The sequence below is a fragment of the Piliocolobus tephrosceles genome, chromosome 4, assembly GCF_002776525.5.
Source record: "Piliocolobus tephrosceles isolate RC106 chromosome 4, ASM277652v3, whole genome shotgun sequence".
Taxonomy (NCBI): Eukaryota; Metazoa; Chordata; class Mammalia; order Primates; family Cercopithecidae; genus Piliocolobus; species Piliocolobus tephrosceles.
In genome coordinates this window covers 107,767,499-107,781,933 of record NC_045437.1, presented here as the reverse complement: position 1 = coordinate 107,781,933, position 14,435 = coordinate 107,767,499, and positions in this window count along the sequence as shown.

Sequence of the window (14,435 nt, the reverse complement as noted above, 5' to 3'; positions counted from 1 at the left end):
TGCAATTTCCTTGTCTGTAATTATGTGACCTCTTAGATCATCTGGATTATATTACTTTTCTGCTCAAAAAGTTATGGCAAAACAACCTACTTAAGGTTGTTTGGAGATTTACAATTATCCTTCCTGCATTGGCTCCAGGCTGTCTTTCCAGCCTTATTTCCTTGATTCTCCTAGGCTTCCAGCAAATGGTATCTGAAGGTAATATGCTCTAAACATGCTCTGGGCTTTCTTCTTCCCAATCTGAGATGTTAGATTTTCATGTCTTTCCATGTTCATCTTATTTGATGTCTCCAAAAGTGGTCTCCTACCCGGATGCGACCTCATTATCCTGTAAGCCATATCTATTTTTGACTTCTTTCTATGACTTCTATAGATTACTTAACATTTCCATAATGCTTTTCAACCTTATCTCTCTATTAGATTGTGAGTTCTTTAAAAGTAGGTAATGTTTTATAGCAGTTCATTTGTTCACTATTTACCTTTCCAGTAGCATTTGAAGTGATTTGCAATAAATACATTGGTACCAAAAGGTAAAAAAAACAGTCAAGGTGAGACAAGAGAATGAAACAAAGGAATAAGGTGGTTAGAATCAGGTGCAGGGAAGACTATAGAAAAACATTACTAAAAACTGGAGAATTACAACAATTGATCTCAAAAGTGAATTCTGAGCTTCCAAACAGCCACTAAAAGGGGTAGACTATGACAAGCTCTGCCACATACAAATTCATCATGAAAGGCAATTTTTCTTAAGCTAATGGTCATCATCATAACCACAATAGGGCTGTCTTCTGTACTACATGTAATAGACATTCAATGAATTCTCAATATGCTTAAGCATATTAACCTTCTATGAAGATCATTGTCAGGAAGCAAATTCTTTTCCATTGAAAGAACCTCTCTATGAAGACTTCTTTTTCTAGTTCTTTGCTGCTGTCTGCCTGGAATCTACTTCTGTCTCACTTGGGGCAACAATTCAGACCACGGCCCTCTGTGAAAACTCAGGGTGAGCTGAAAATCTTCCTGTTTTCCTTCTCTTTTCATTTGTCCAAATGCTGAAGGAGTGAACAGTATCTACATATCTAGTTTGGGAAATCCTAGGTTAGGTGAAGAATGGTGTGTCTTCCATATGGAAATAGAAGTGAGATCATTTGTAACACTCTGCGATTACTCAGGAAGCTTAGGCAATACTCTCACCCATGTGATAGACCAGAAAATGATCCATGACGTAGCTCTCTTTTCTCCTACCCTCACTTGAAAGATAAATCATTCATTAATTTTCTTAATACTTTTATTTCTTGTTTTAGTAATGCATCCCACTCTTTCTTTTATTCCCTTAGTCTTTCCCTCTTTCTTTTTAAATTTATGTCTTTACTCCTCTTCCTTGAACTGTCCTGAATATTTAAAGTAGCCCAGAACTCATGCAAAACTCAGTTTGGGTTTGAAAAATAGCTGCCAAAAGAAGACTGAGATATATATATATTTTTTACCTTATTCAATAATATAATTATGGGATTTTAAAAAATGGAAGGGATATCAGAGAGGTTATTGATGAGATAGGGGAGATCTCTCTCTTTGGAGTAAGAAAGGTCAATGACATCAACTTTAGCTTGATAATAATTTAGAAAGGGTAATAATGGACTTTCCCTGGCAGAAGGGTGTTCTTTGGTCTTGAAAGTAAAGTGTGTTGCTCTGGATCCTCCAGGACGCAAGTCATAAAATCATTCTACCTCTTGGTTTTCATATGCTCATATAAAAGAGAGTGTCACACTTTCAGAGGTGGACATTGTTTTCTTTTCCATATTCTACCTTAATTGTTTATAGCCAAGGATGGTATTTATGTAAGGAGAAGTGGCTAGTGTTCACCCCTGAAAGTCATATTTATTTTGCCTATTTCCTTTGCATTTTATATTTATGCTTATGTAGATTGGCTGTTGGTCTGAACCACTGATTTGGTTCACCAGACTCCATACTTCCTCTAAGATCTCTTGGGAACATTTGTGAACCAGAAAGCGGAGTGAAGGAGTTTCCTATGATAAATGTGAAAAACAACTTTTTTATTTCATTTTATTCCCAGGCTGATGATACCATGTTCCCAGATCTTTTTGAAATGGAGAGTGAGGACACTAAATATATTCATGTAAACCTCGTGTTTACATTCATTGCTCTGTGAAGAAACAGTCTTACCCCCAGCCAGCTGGGGATAAAAGAAGTTCTTGCTTACTTTACTGTTTTTCTACAACATAATAGGACATGAATAGGGAGAAAGTTGTTCAAGAAGAATGTAGTAGTCGAGCTTTCTTAGAATGCTTCAAAAAAAGTTTTGGAAGAAGTCAGAGCCAAAGGATAGTTTCAGTTTTGGATACTTTGCAAGGATATTTACTATGCTGAATATCTTCTATTTTCCCGTTTAGGTATACTCTCTGTCCTTCCCTATGTGGCTTTATACCTTGGAAGCAGACCCATGAAGACTGCATCCACAGGCTCCCCTGACCTCCAGTTTCTGATTGGGTTCACCTAATGTGAGATATTGGCAAGAGATCAGAAAGTAGTAAGACAGTGAAGTTTGGATTTTAATTCACCCACTCTCTAGCTGTTGGTTCACTGTAGATTGGATGCTTTCCTTTATAGAGGGCCATAGCTCCTGTTTGTTAATCTTTTCATCTTGCTGCCTTCTCATAACTGTTTCCTACCTTTGTCCTTGTAGGGGTAGGGGTGATAACAGCTCCTTATTTTTGCTAGACTGGGATACACCACTTTGCAAAAGTTATGGATTGGCTGTGCTAGACCCAGTTTATACCCATTGTCCTGGAACAATTTATTAATAAAGCTTCCTTTCACCCTCAAAAGTGGCACCATTCCTAAAACAGCAACTCAAAGTACTGCGAAAAAGAGTGGCACAGTTTCAACAATAAATTATATGATTAGTCTTGATTTTCCAGCTTATGTCCTTTGTAAAACGTCCCCTTAGTAAACTTTCCCACAATTACCCAGTTTGAGCATGCTCCTTGTTTCCTGTGGGCCCCCGACTGATGCAGTCATTCACAGGAGTCAGTAGGATGTCGTCACATGCAGCCATCAGGTAACATTCCTTTCCTAATCTTCTGTGTCCGCCTTGTGGCATCATACCAGTTCTATAACTCTTGCACAGGAAACAGTGGCTCTTAATGTTTCATTAAATTCTGTTAGAAAAAAAGTTTCTAGCTGTGAAAGATGAGTTATAAGAAATTCTGCAATTTTCCTCTGTTTCCTCTTTTCCTAGTAATATTGCCAACCAGGATTTGCAAGAAATCTATGCACTTACTGGACTCTATTGTGTAATTTGTTTCATAGGTTAGCCACATTGTTTATGTATAAAAGGGTCTTTTAGAAAGTGACCATTATGTGAGTCAGGGGGTAGCCCTCAGCTTATTTCTCATCTGGTGTGTTTGAGGCCCTCCAAGTGTCTCCTCTATTGAGTCCCACTATTCTCAGTAATAATTTCTGCATTAAGCAATCACCCCAACTGTATTTCCTCTCTTAAACAGAGTAAGTCCCTAATAATCATTTTGTGTGTCTCATTGAGGTCTAAATTCTTCCCATACAGCCATTCTGGGCTTCTGAGAAAAGGCTACCTGACAATTCCAGACACCTGTGGGGGTAGAGGGAGGAAGAAACAGAAAAGGAGACTCTAGAAAGTTCGGAAGAGGATAAATGGATAGCAAAGAATTGGGATCTATGAGTTTGCCTGAGGACTGTCTTCATGTGGGTATATCACCTAGAAAAGATTTTGAGAGATTACAGCAGGGGGTTAACAAACTGCACCCTGTAGGCTAAATTCTATTTATTTTATTTGTTTGTTTTTCTGAGACAGATCTCGCTCTGTTGCCCAGGCTGGAGTGCAGTGGCACAATCTCAGCTCACTGCAGCCTCTGCCTCCCAGGTTCAAGTGTTTCTCATGCCTTAACCTCCTGAGAAGCTGGGATTACAGGCGCACGCCACCACACCTGGCTAATTTTTGTAATTTTAGTAGAGACGGGGTTTCACCATGTTGGCAGCTGGTCTCGAATTCCTGGCCTCAAGTGATCAGCCCGCCTCAGCCTCCCAAAGTGCTGGGATTACAGGCATTAGCCACCGTGCCCAGCCTATGTAGGCTAAATTCTACTTATCTGATTTTGTAAATAATGTTTTATTGAAATACATCCAAACCCACCCTCCCTTTTTTTAACAGTATTGTCTTTGGCTGCTTTTGTGCTGCAAGGACAGAGTCAAGCAGTTGTGACAGAAACAATCTGGCATGCAAAGCCTAAAATATTTATTATTTCATCTTTCACAGAAAAAGTTTACAGATCTCTGCTCTAGGAAATCATACCACTCAGTCTTATGACAGGTTTGGTTTTGACTCTCTGTAGTGTTTACACTCCTTTTACCAAGAAAGTTTATCAACAGTATGTAAGGGTCCGATGGTATGGCCCCAAACCTGCAATTTCTCCAGTATAGTCATTCAGTCAAATATAATTCCGTCTCCCCTTTCGTTCTGACTTATAGTTCTTATTCCTCAACATTTGTAGTATGAACTCATAACTCATATCGAGTACCTCCTAACAATGTTAATTGTACTCCTAAGTTCCCAAGTCTTTCCTCATGTGCTCCTAACAGTTCTAAAGGTTCAAATCCCTTTTAAAGAACTGTCATTCCAAAAATGCATTTGAAAAGAAGATAAGCATTTAATAACAAACATATTTAATAAATATTTCATACTTTGCTATAAAACCAGGAAAGAAACTCAATGACTTCTTACCTCAGAGAGTATAGGCTACTCTCACTGGTTGGAAAGAAGAGATTTATAAAACTGTAGTGTGGGTGTTATTCCTATTAAAAGGATGTGCTAATTTATAGCTCCATTGTCATTTAATTCAGTGAAGAATGCCTGCTTTCCCCCAAACCCCCAAACTTCTCTGATACAATGAATTGCATTACTTTTTCCATGTGTACTTGTATTTTTGTAGTTAGAGCTTTTTTGTTGGTTACTCTTCTTGAAAGGATTTCTTATAGAGAACAGTCATTTTGTAATGATCTTGATAATTTCCAATCTATGCATTTGAATTCTTATTATGATGTTTATATCTGCATTTGTATCTGCGTTTAGGACCTAGCACATTGCCTACACTCATTATATCTTAATGTAAGTCAATTATATTTAATATGTATTGAAATAAATTAGTTGCAGTGAAATAAATCTGAAGATTCAGATAATGTCCTATAATATTTTGTTTTATAAATAAATGATTTTGAAAGAGCCATGAGAATTAATAATTAAAACAATATAATAGGTCAGTGAGTAGTCAATTAGTACAAAGATCAGGAGATGAGGGCATTTCATCCTGACTGTGACCCAGGGGAATGTGCTTACACAGTCTGATTTCTTTTCGTTCCTCATTGGAATGATTTAAAGAGGAGTTAGAACAAACAAAAGCCTTTGAGCATTTGGGGAAAGAACCAATTGTACATTTTATGAGTTAAAATGCAAAAGACCGAGCATAGTGTTTTGCTTTTTGTCTTCAGATAGACAGAACTGCCTACCAGTAGGTGTCTCAGTGGAAGTGTGCAGGATCGTGTACACCTGAGAAACAGTGTTCCTGAGCAATTATGTAATGAGCATCCTTGGGCATTTGTATTTTCCTTTGCAAAGGGTTTGGAGTGACAATCTTCATGAGCCATTATTTTTCCATTGCGGAGTGAGGCTAGGTGACTTACGCTGTTCAGGCTGCTATAGCAAAATACTATAAATGGGGTGTCTTAAACAGCCGATATTTATTTCTTACAGTTCTGAATGCTAGAAGTCCAAGATCAAGGCAGACTCCACTTAGTCCTGGTGAAGGTTCTCTTCCTGGCTTGCAGATGGCCTTAGTTTTTCTTTATCCTAACATAATGGAGAGAGAGATCATCTCTCTCGTGTCTCTTCTTAATCTCATCATGAAGGCTTCCCTCTTAGGACCTAATTATTTCCCAAAGGCCCCACCTCCAAATACCATCACATGAGAGATTAGGGCTTCAACATTTGAATTTTGGTGGAACACAAACATTCAGTCCATAACATTCATATCTATCTGACATGATGAGTGAAATAATTGCCTTAACTGAACCCTAGGGTCCAGACCCTGGAGACCAGGAAATTGGTCTCCATCATAGATAGAAAATACTACATATTTACTGATGGCTGATTAAAACATGAGCTAGATAACATCATTATGTATGGTTAAATTATCCTTACTTTTTAGACAATGGAAACTATTTTAAACATCCACATCCCCTTTAATAAATTCCAACAGTTTTAACATTTTGCCATATTTGCTTCACTTTTTTTTTTTTTCTGAGACAGAGTCTCACTCTCTTACCCAGGCTGGAGTGCAGTGGTGCAATCATAGCTCACTGCAACCTCAAACTCCTGGGTTCAAGGGATCTTCTTGCCCTAACCTTCTGAGTAGCTAGGATTACAGGCACACTACCATGGCAAGCTAATTTTTTAAAGAATATTTTGTAGAGACAGAGTCTCACTATATTGCCCAGGCTGCTCTAGAGCTCCTGACTTCAAGTGATCCTCCCACTTTGACCCTCCAAAGTGTTGGGATTACAGGTGTGAACAATTATAGCCAGACTGCTTTGCATTTTTTAAATAAATATAATATTATAGATGCAGTGGACTATGGATTAGCTAATCATATTAAGTCAATGCTTAATTTTCTAATTTTGGTCATTGAATCATGGTTATGATTTAGAGATAAAGTATGTTTTTTTGTTTGTGTGGATAGAGACAGAGAGAGAGGAGAGAGGGAGGAAAGAAAGAAAAGGAAGAGAGAGAGATGAAAAATATATTAAAACATAGGTAAAGGATGTATGAAAGTTCTTTGTTATTGTCTTTTAACTATTTTTTCAAGTTTGAAATTATATGAAAATGACAACCCTACAAAAGAATTACAGAACAGTTGAAGGCTCTGTGTATCACTGCATAATTCTATTATTACTATTCCTTTCCAAAGTTAATTACTACCCTGAATTTGGTGCTTATCACTACCACGTATGTCTCTGTAATTTTATTTTTACAAATATGTGCTTGAAAACAATATGGTTAAAAAAGTTTATATAAATGCTATCCTTTACTCTTCCAGAGATATATACATATATGTGCATATACATATGTATACATGCATATACATACATAGGTTTACATATCCAGCAAATTTTACACATATCTATTTAAATACTATTTTCACAAAAATGACAACATTGTTATACACTATTCTGAGTTCTTTTCTTCTTCAAATAGTATCTTAGCTACTGCTCCATATTATTTTATAAAGAGCTTCTTAAGAATTTTTATTGATTTATGGTTTCATTTGTTTAAAATATATCAAAATTTAACTTTCTTGTTTTTATAAAATTATTTTCAATCTTTGCTATTCTAAATGATGCTTCAGTGAATAACCTTGTTCAGTCATCATTTAGTACATTTTATCCAAGTGTGAATTATCTGTAAGAAAAATTCTTACAAGTAAAATTTCTAGGTTAAAAGGTATGTTCATTTTTAACTTGGATAGATATTATCTATCTATTTATCATCTGACTATATAATATCTATTTATAGAAGTACCAGTAAAATGGTCTCATATCATGAAAATGTCAGTTCCCTGTCAACATAAGTTGTTATCAAACTTACTGGTTTTGCCAAACTGATGAGTAAAACTTATGTGTCAGTGTTGTTGTAATTTGTCTTTATTTTATTATGAGTCAAGTTGACTTTTTTTTGGCAGTTACTTTGGAGTTTATAGTAAATATCTTTAGTTTATATATGCATAAGGACAACTTGTATTTCTTTTTATGTGAACTGTCTACTTAAATGCTTTGTTGGATGTTCTAAAGCAAGTTTGTTCAACCTGCAGCCTCCAGGCTGCATGCAGCCCAGGATGGCTTTGAATGTGGCCCAACACAAATTCATAAAATTTCTCAAAATATTGTGAGTTTTTTTTGCAATTTTTGTTTTATCTCATCAGTTATCATTAGTGTTAGTGTATTTTATATGTGGCCCAAGACAATTTTTCTTCTTCCAGTGTGGCCCAGGGAAGCCAAAAGATTGGATACCCCTGTTCTAAAGGGTTGTTGGTAATTTCCTTATTAACTCGAAGGAGATCTTTTTAAATTAGGAAAATTATGCCTTTGTGAGCGCAAATATTACCTATATGTTTGTGATTTGTTTTTGACTTTGCTTATAGTGGTATCTGCTATGAAGATTTTTTAAAAATCTAATTAAATTCTTAAGTATTTTTCTCATGGATTCTTTTGTGTCATAGCTGGAAAGGCCTTACCTAATTTGTATTTACAACAAGGAAACAATTTTTGTTCACAGTAGTGAACATTATTTTAATTTTTACATTTAAATCTTTGATCTCCCATTAACAATGGGATAAAATATAAGACATTTATCTTTTTTAAAACAAATTTTATTTGAATATTTTTCTTGAATAATTTATTTTCCCCCATTGATTTCAACAGGTGCCTTATAATCTTCATAATCTGTATTAACTTTTCTTCCTGATAATTTTATTTATTCTGAAATCTAGTTTGTCTAATACTAATACACACATATCTGCTTTTGATTAATGATAGCATGGTATATCTTTATCCACACATCTTTAACCTATTTATGTCTTATATTTAAAGTTAGTGTTTTTGTAGGGCTTTCTAAAAATTTTATTTTATTATTAATATTATTATTTTGTGAGACAGTCTTCCTCTGCCGCCCAGGCTAGAGTGCAGTGGTGCAATCAGTCTTGGCTCACTGCAGCCTCCACTTCCCAGGTTCAAGCAATTCTCCCTGCCTCAGCATCCTGAGTAGCTGGGATTACAGGCACCTGCTACCACGCCCAGCTAATTTTTGTATTTTTTAGTAGAGGCAGGATTTCGCCATGTTGGCCAGGCTGGTCTTGAACTCCTGACCTCAGGTGATCCGCCCACCTTGGCCTCCCAAAGTGCTGGGATTACAGGTGTGAGCTACCATGCCTTTCTGTGGAGCTTTTTAAAAATACAATCTGAAAGCCTTTTACTTTTAATTGAAGTATTCAGACCATTTATATTTAATATGATTGTTGATAAATTGGGTTTAAATCTATCATCTTGCTATTAGGCTTTTCCCCCATCTTTTCCTTCGTTTTTTTTTCTCTTCCTTTTAAAAATTAATTCAGTATTTTTTTAAAATTCCACTTAATTCCTTTATTTGCTTACTAGTTATAGGTCTGTTTTTGTGTGGCTGCTTTAGAGTTAATAGTAAGCACGTATCTTTATATTGTCACAGTCCACCTTCAGGTAATATACCGCTTTATTTATAGCTTAAATACATTACAAACAAGTACATCTCTTTCTTCTTTCTTGGCCTCTGTGTAATTGCTGTCATATATTCTATTTCTACATCTTTTATAAACCACACCATACATTATTATTTTGTTTGAACAGTCAATTATCTTCTAAAGAGATTTTTTTAAATTAGAAAAGTTTACCTTGTATATTTACCCCTATAGTTACTAATTTTATGCCCTGAATTCCTTTGTGTAAATCTATATTTTTATCTGGTAATCATTTTTCTTTTGCTGGAGGGACTTTCTTTAACATTTGTTTGTAGTGCAGGTATGTTGGTAATGAATTTTTTTAGTCATTGTATGTCTGAAAAAGTCATTTTCTTTGCCTTCAATTTTCAAATATATTTTGCTGGGTATAGAAGGTTGTTCCTTTCAGTACTTCAAAGATCTTGTTCTACTGTTTAATTGTTTGTATTATTTCCAAAAAGGAATCTACTGACATCTTATGACCCAGGGTTAACATATGGTACATTTCCTCCTCTGGCTGCTTTTAAGATTATTTTCTTCATCACTTCCTACATTTATTTTAAACTTTCTAAACAATGTGATTTTGTGTGGTTTTGTGTGCTTTTGTGTCGTTTTTGTCATGTTTTCTGTGCTTGGGGTGTACTGAACTTGAATCTGTGAGTTTATAGCTTTCACGAGATTTGGAAAATTTTTGCCCATTATTTCTTCAAATATTTTTTCTGTCCTCCCTTCGTTGGGAACACCAGTTACAAATAAATTTGACCACTTGAAGTTGTCCCACAGCTCACTGATTCCCTATGCATTTTTTTTTCAGTATTTCTCTCTGTGTTTCAATTTGGTTTTCTTCTATGCTATATCCTCAAGTTCACCAATTTTTCTCCTGCAGATTCTATACACTATTAATGTCATCAAATATATTTTAAATTTCAGATGTTACATTTTTTATTTCTAGAAGTATGATTTGGGATAGTTTTTATATCTTCTATGTTTCTATTTAACAAACTCAATCTTTTCTCTATCTTAGTAAACATATGGAATACAGTTAAATTGACTATTTATTATAATGTCCTTTCTACTAATTTCATCATTGCTCTCATTTCTGAATTTGGTTCTATTCATTGATTTTCCTCCTCATTATGGGTGTTTTTTTTCTTCTTCCTTGCATTCCTGATACTTTTGTATTGGATGTAAGATATTGTGAATTTTACCCTGTTAGGAGTTGGATATTTTTGTATTGATATTCTTGTGATTAATACAAAATATTTTATTTTTTGTGTTGATAGTCTTGAGATTGATAAAAAAAAAAAAATGTATTTTTCCCCTGCTGGAGCCAGGGAGGCTGGACAGCTTGGGCCCAAAATATTTTATTTTGTATGAATATTTGTTTTCGTATGTAATTAAGTTGATAGGACCATTTCTTCTTTTGAGGCTTGAATTTAAGCTTTATTAGGCAGAAGCTGAGCAGTCTAAAGCTAAATTTTTCCCAGGACAAAGGCAACAATTTTATGAGTACCTTATCTGCTGATTCATGAATCACTTCCACTTTGGTCACATTTTAGTCCTGGTCCTATGTTAACACCCTGAGTGTTCACTGCTCCTTTTGGGTGGTTCTTTTCCTGGCATCTGGCAGTATCCTTACATGCATGCACTGATTAGTACTCAAGTGAAGGCTTCAGGGAGACTAGCATAGTATCACATAGAGAGAGCAGGCTTTAGAGTTATACAACTTGCATTCTAATTTCAACTCTGCCAGTTACTAGCTGTGTGATTTTGATCAATTTACAATAGTCCCCTCGTATCCCCCATTTTTCTTTCTGTGGTTTCAGTTGCCCACAGTCCAAACATATTAAATAGAAAATTTCAGAAATAAACAATTGATAAGTTTTAAATTGCATGCCAATTTGAGTAACATGACAAAATCTCCACGGTCCTGTCTCATCCTGCCTGAGAAGTGAATTATCCCTTTGTCTGCTGTACCCACACTATACATACCACCTACCCATTTGTCACTTAGTAGCTGTCTTGTTTATCAGATCAACTGTCACAGTGTTATCCCTTATTTTACTTAGTAATTGCTCCAAAGCTCAAGTGGCCTGTGCCTAATTTATGAATACACTTTATCATATGTATGTATGCATAGGAAAAACATACTATCTGTGGTTTCAGGCATTCACTTGGGAGTCTTGGAACATATCCCCTGAGAAAAAGGGGTTACTACTCTACCTCCTAAGATTTGCATTGTGTTGAGTTCTACTGATACTCAAATGTCTTTAAGAAGTTTACAGTCTTTTAGAAGTGTGCCCAGGATATCAACATGTGATGAAATACTAGAGATATTGGTATGAATAAATATCACAGGCTATGAGAAAAATAAAGAGCAATGTGTATTGAACTTATCAATTAAAGAAACAACTTTTGGGGGGCGGGGCCAAGATGATCAACTAAAAGCAGTGGCGATGGGAAGCTCCTATCCATGAGAACCATAACAGCATGCGAATTCTGCACCAGCAACTGAGGTATCCAGGTTCTGTCATCAGAAGTGACAAGGTGACTGACGTGACCCACAGAGAGGAATGAGGAGCAATGTGGTGCGGTGGCCCACCTGAGAGACACACAGGGCAGGGGAGCCCCCACGCCCCAGCCAAGGGAGGTGGTAAGTGAGCATGTTACCCAGCCTGGGAAGCTGTGCTTTCTCCATGGAACTATGCAACCTGTGGATTGGAAGATCCCACCTGTGAGCCCATGCCACCAGGGCCTAGGGTCCCAACCATGAAATCGTGCAGATTCTCAAGAGCTACTCAGCTAGAATCTGCTTAAGCCTGCCTAGTTCCTAGGGGGAGAAGCAGCAAGCACCACAGCTGGCTGCCTGCTGTCTAAGCTGCTTGAGCTCCTTGGGGGAGAGGCAGCCGCCAACACTGGGACTGCTAGCTGCCCAATACACTAAGCTCCCAGGGCAGGGGAAGGGCTGCAGCCATTTCTATAGCTCCAGGCCATGTTTTTCCCCTGCTAGAGCCAGGGAGGCTGGACAGCTTGTTCCCAAGAGGTATTCCCCATAGCCCAACACACCACCTGTGGAAGACCGTGGCCAGAGTGCCTCTTCAGGCCTGACCCTGACCCATCCCTCTTCACTGGGTGGGGCCTCCTGCAGGAGCTCCAACAACTCCAGTCAGGGGCTCAGGGACAGAACTCTGATCTTCCTGACCCTGAATCCCCAGTGGGAGGGATGGCTGCAGTCTCCATGGACCAGCAGGCTTAGTCTTTCCTTCTGCTAGTTCTGAGGGATCTAGGCAGCCCTGATGACTGGGTTCCCCCCAGCAAAGCACATGCTCTTTCTCAAGGGACAGCAAAAGTGCTTCATTAAATGGGTCCTGCTCCCCATGCCACCCAACCGGGTGAGACCTAACAACAGGGGTTGTCAGACACCCTACATGGGAGTGTTCCTATTAGCATCAGGTAGGTGTCCCTCGAGGTCAAAGATTGCAGATGAAGGAGCAAGCACCCATCTTTGCTGTTGTCCAGTCTCCTTGAGTGACATCTCCAGGTGTGGGAGTGAACCAGATGAATAGGGCCTGAAGTGAATTCCCAGCAAACTGCAGCAGCCCTACAGAAGAGGGACTTGACCATTGAAAGAAAAAAAAAAACAAAAAAAACCCAGCATCAACAGAAAGAATCTCCACAAAAACCTCACCCAAGGGTCAGCAGCCTTGAAGATCGAGACTAGACAAACTCATGAAGATGAGAAAGAATCAACAAAATAAATCCCTGAAAACCCAAAAAACCAAAGTGCCTCTTCTCCAAATGTTTGTAATACCTCTCCAGCAAAGGTGCAGAACTGAATGGAGGATGAGAAGTAGACCTCAGAAGGTAGGTAATAACAAACTGTGCTGAGCTAAAGGAGCATGTTCTAACCCAATGCAAACAAGCTAAGAACTTTGATAAAAGGTTATAGGAGCCGCTAACTAGAATAACCAGTTTAGAAAGGAACATACATGACCTGATGGAGCTGAAAAACACAGCACGAGAACTTTGTGAGGCATACACAAGTATGAATAGCTGAATTGATCAAGCAGAAGACAGGATACCAGAGTTTAAAGACCATCTTGCTGAAATAAGGCATGCAGATAAGATTAGAGAAAAAGAATAAAAAGGAACAAACAAAACCTCCAAGAAATTGGGACTATGTAAAAAGACCAAACCTACGATTGATTGGAATACCTGAAAGAGACAGGGAGAATAGAACCAAGTTGGAAAACACATTCAGGATATTATTCAGGAGGACTTCCCCAACCTAGCAAGACAGGCCAACATTCAAATTCAGGAAATATAGAAAACACCACTATGATACTCCACGTGAAGATCAACCACAAGACACATAATCATCAGGTTCTCCAAGGCTGAAATGAAGGAAAAAATGTCAAGGGCAGCCAGAGAGAAAGGCTAGGTCACCTATAAAGGGAAAACCATCAGACTAACAGCAGATCTCTCAGCAGAAACCCTGCAAGCCAGAAGAGAGTGGGGGCCAATATTCAACACTCTTAACGAAAATAATTTTAAACCCAGAATTTCACATCTAGCCAAACTAAGCTTCTAAGCAATGGAGAAATAAAATCCTTTCAGACAAGAAAATGCTGAGGTATTTCATCACCATCAGGCCTGCCTTGTAAGAGCTCCTGAAGGAAGCACTAAATATGGAAAGGAAAAAGTGGTACCAGCTGCTGCAAAAACACACCAAAATTTAAAGACCAATGACATATAAAGAAATTGCATTGGGCTGGGCACGGTGGTTCAAGCCTGTAATCCCAGCACTTTGGGAGGCCAAGGCAAGGTGGATCACGAGGTCAGGAGATTGAGACCATCCTGGCCAACATGGTGAAACCCTGTCTCTACTAAAAACAAAAAAAATTAGCCAGGCGTGGTGGCATGCGCCTGTAGTCCCAGCTACTCAGAAGGCTGAGGCAGGATAATTGCTTGAACCTGGGAGACAGAGGCTGCAGTGAGCTGAGATCATGCCACTGCACTCCAGCCTGGGTGACAGAGTGAGACTCTGTCTCAAAAAAGAAAAAAAAAGAAAGAAAGAAAGAA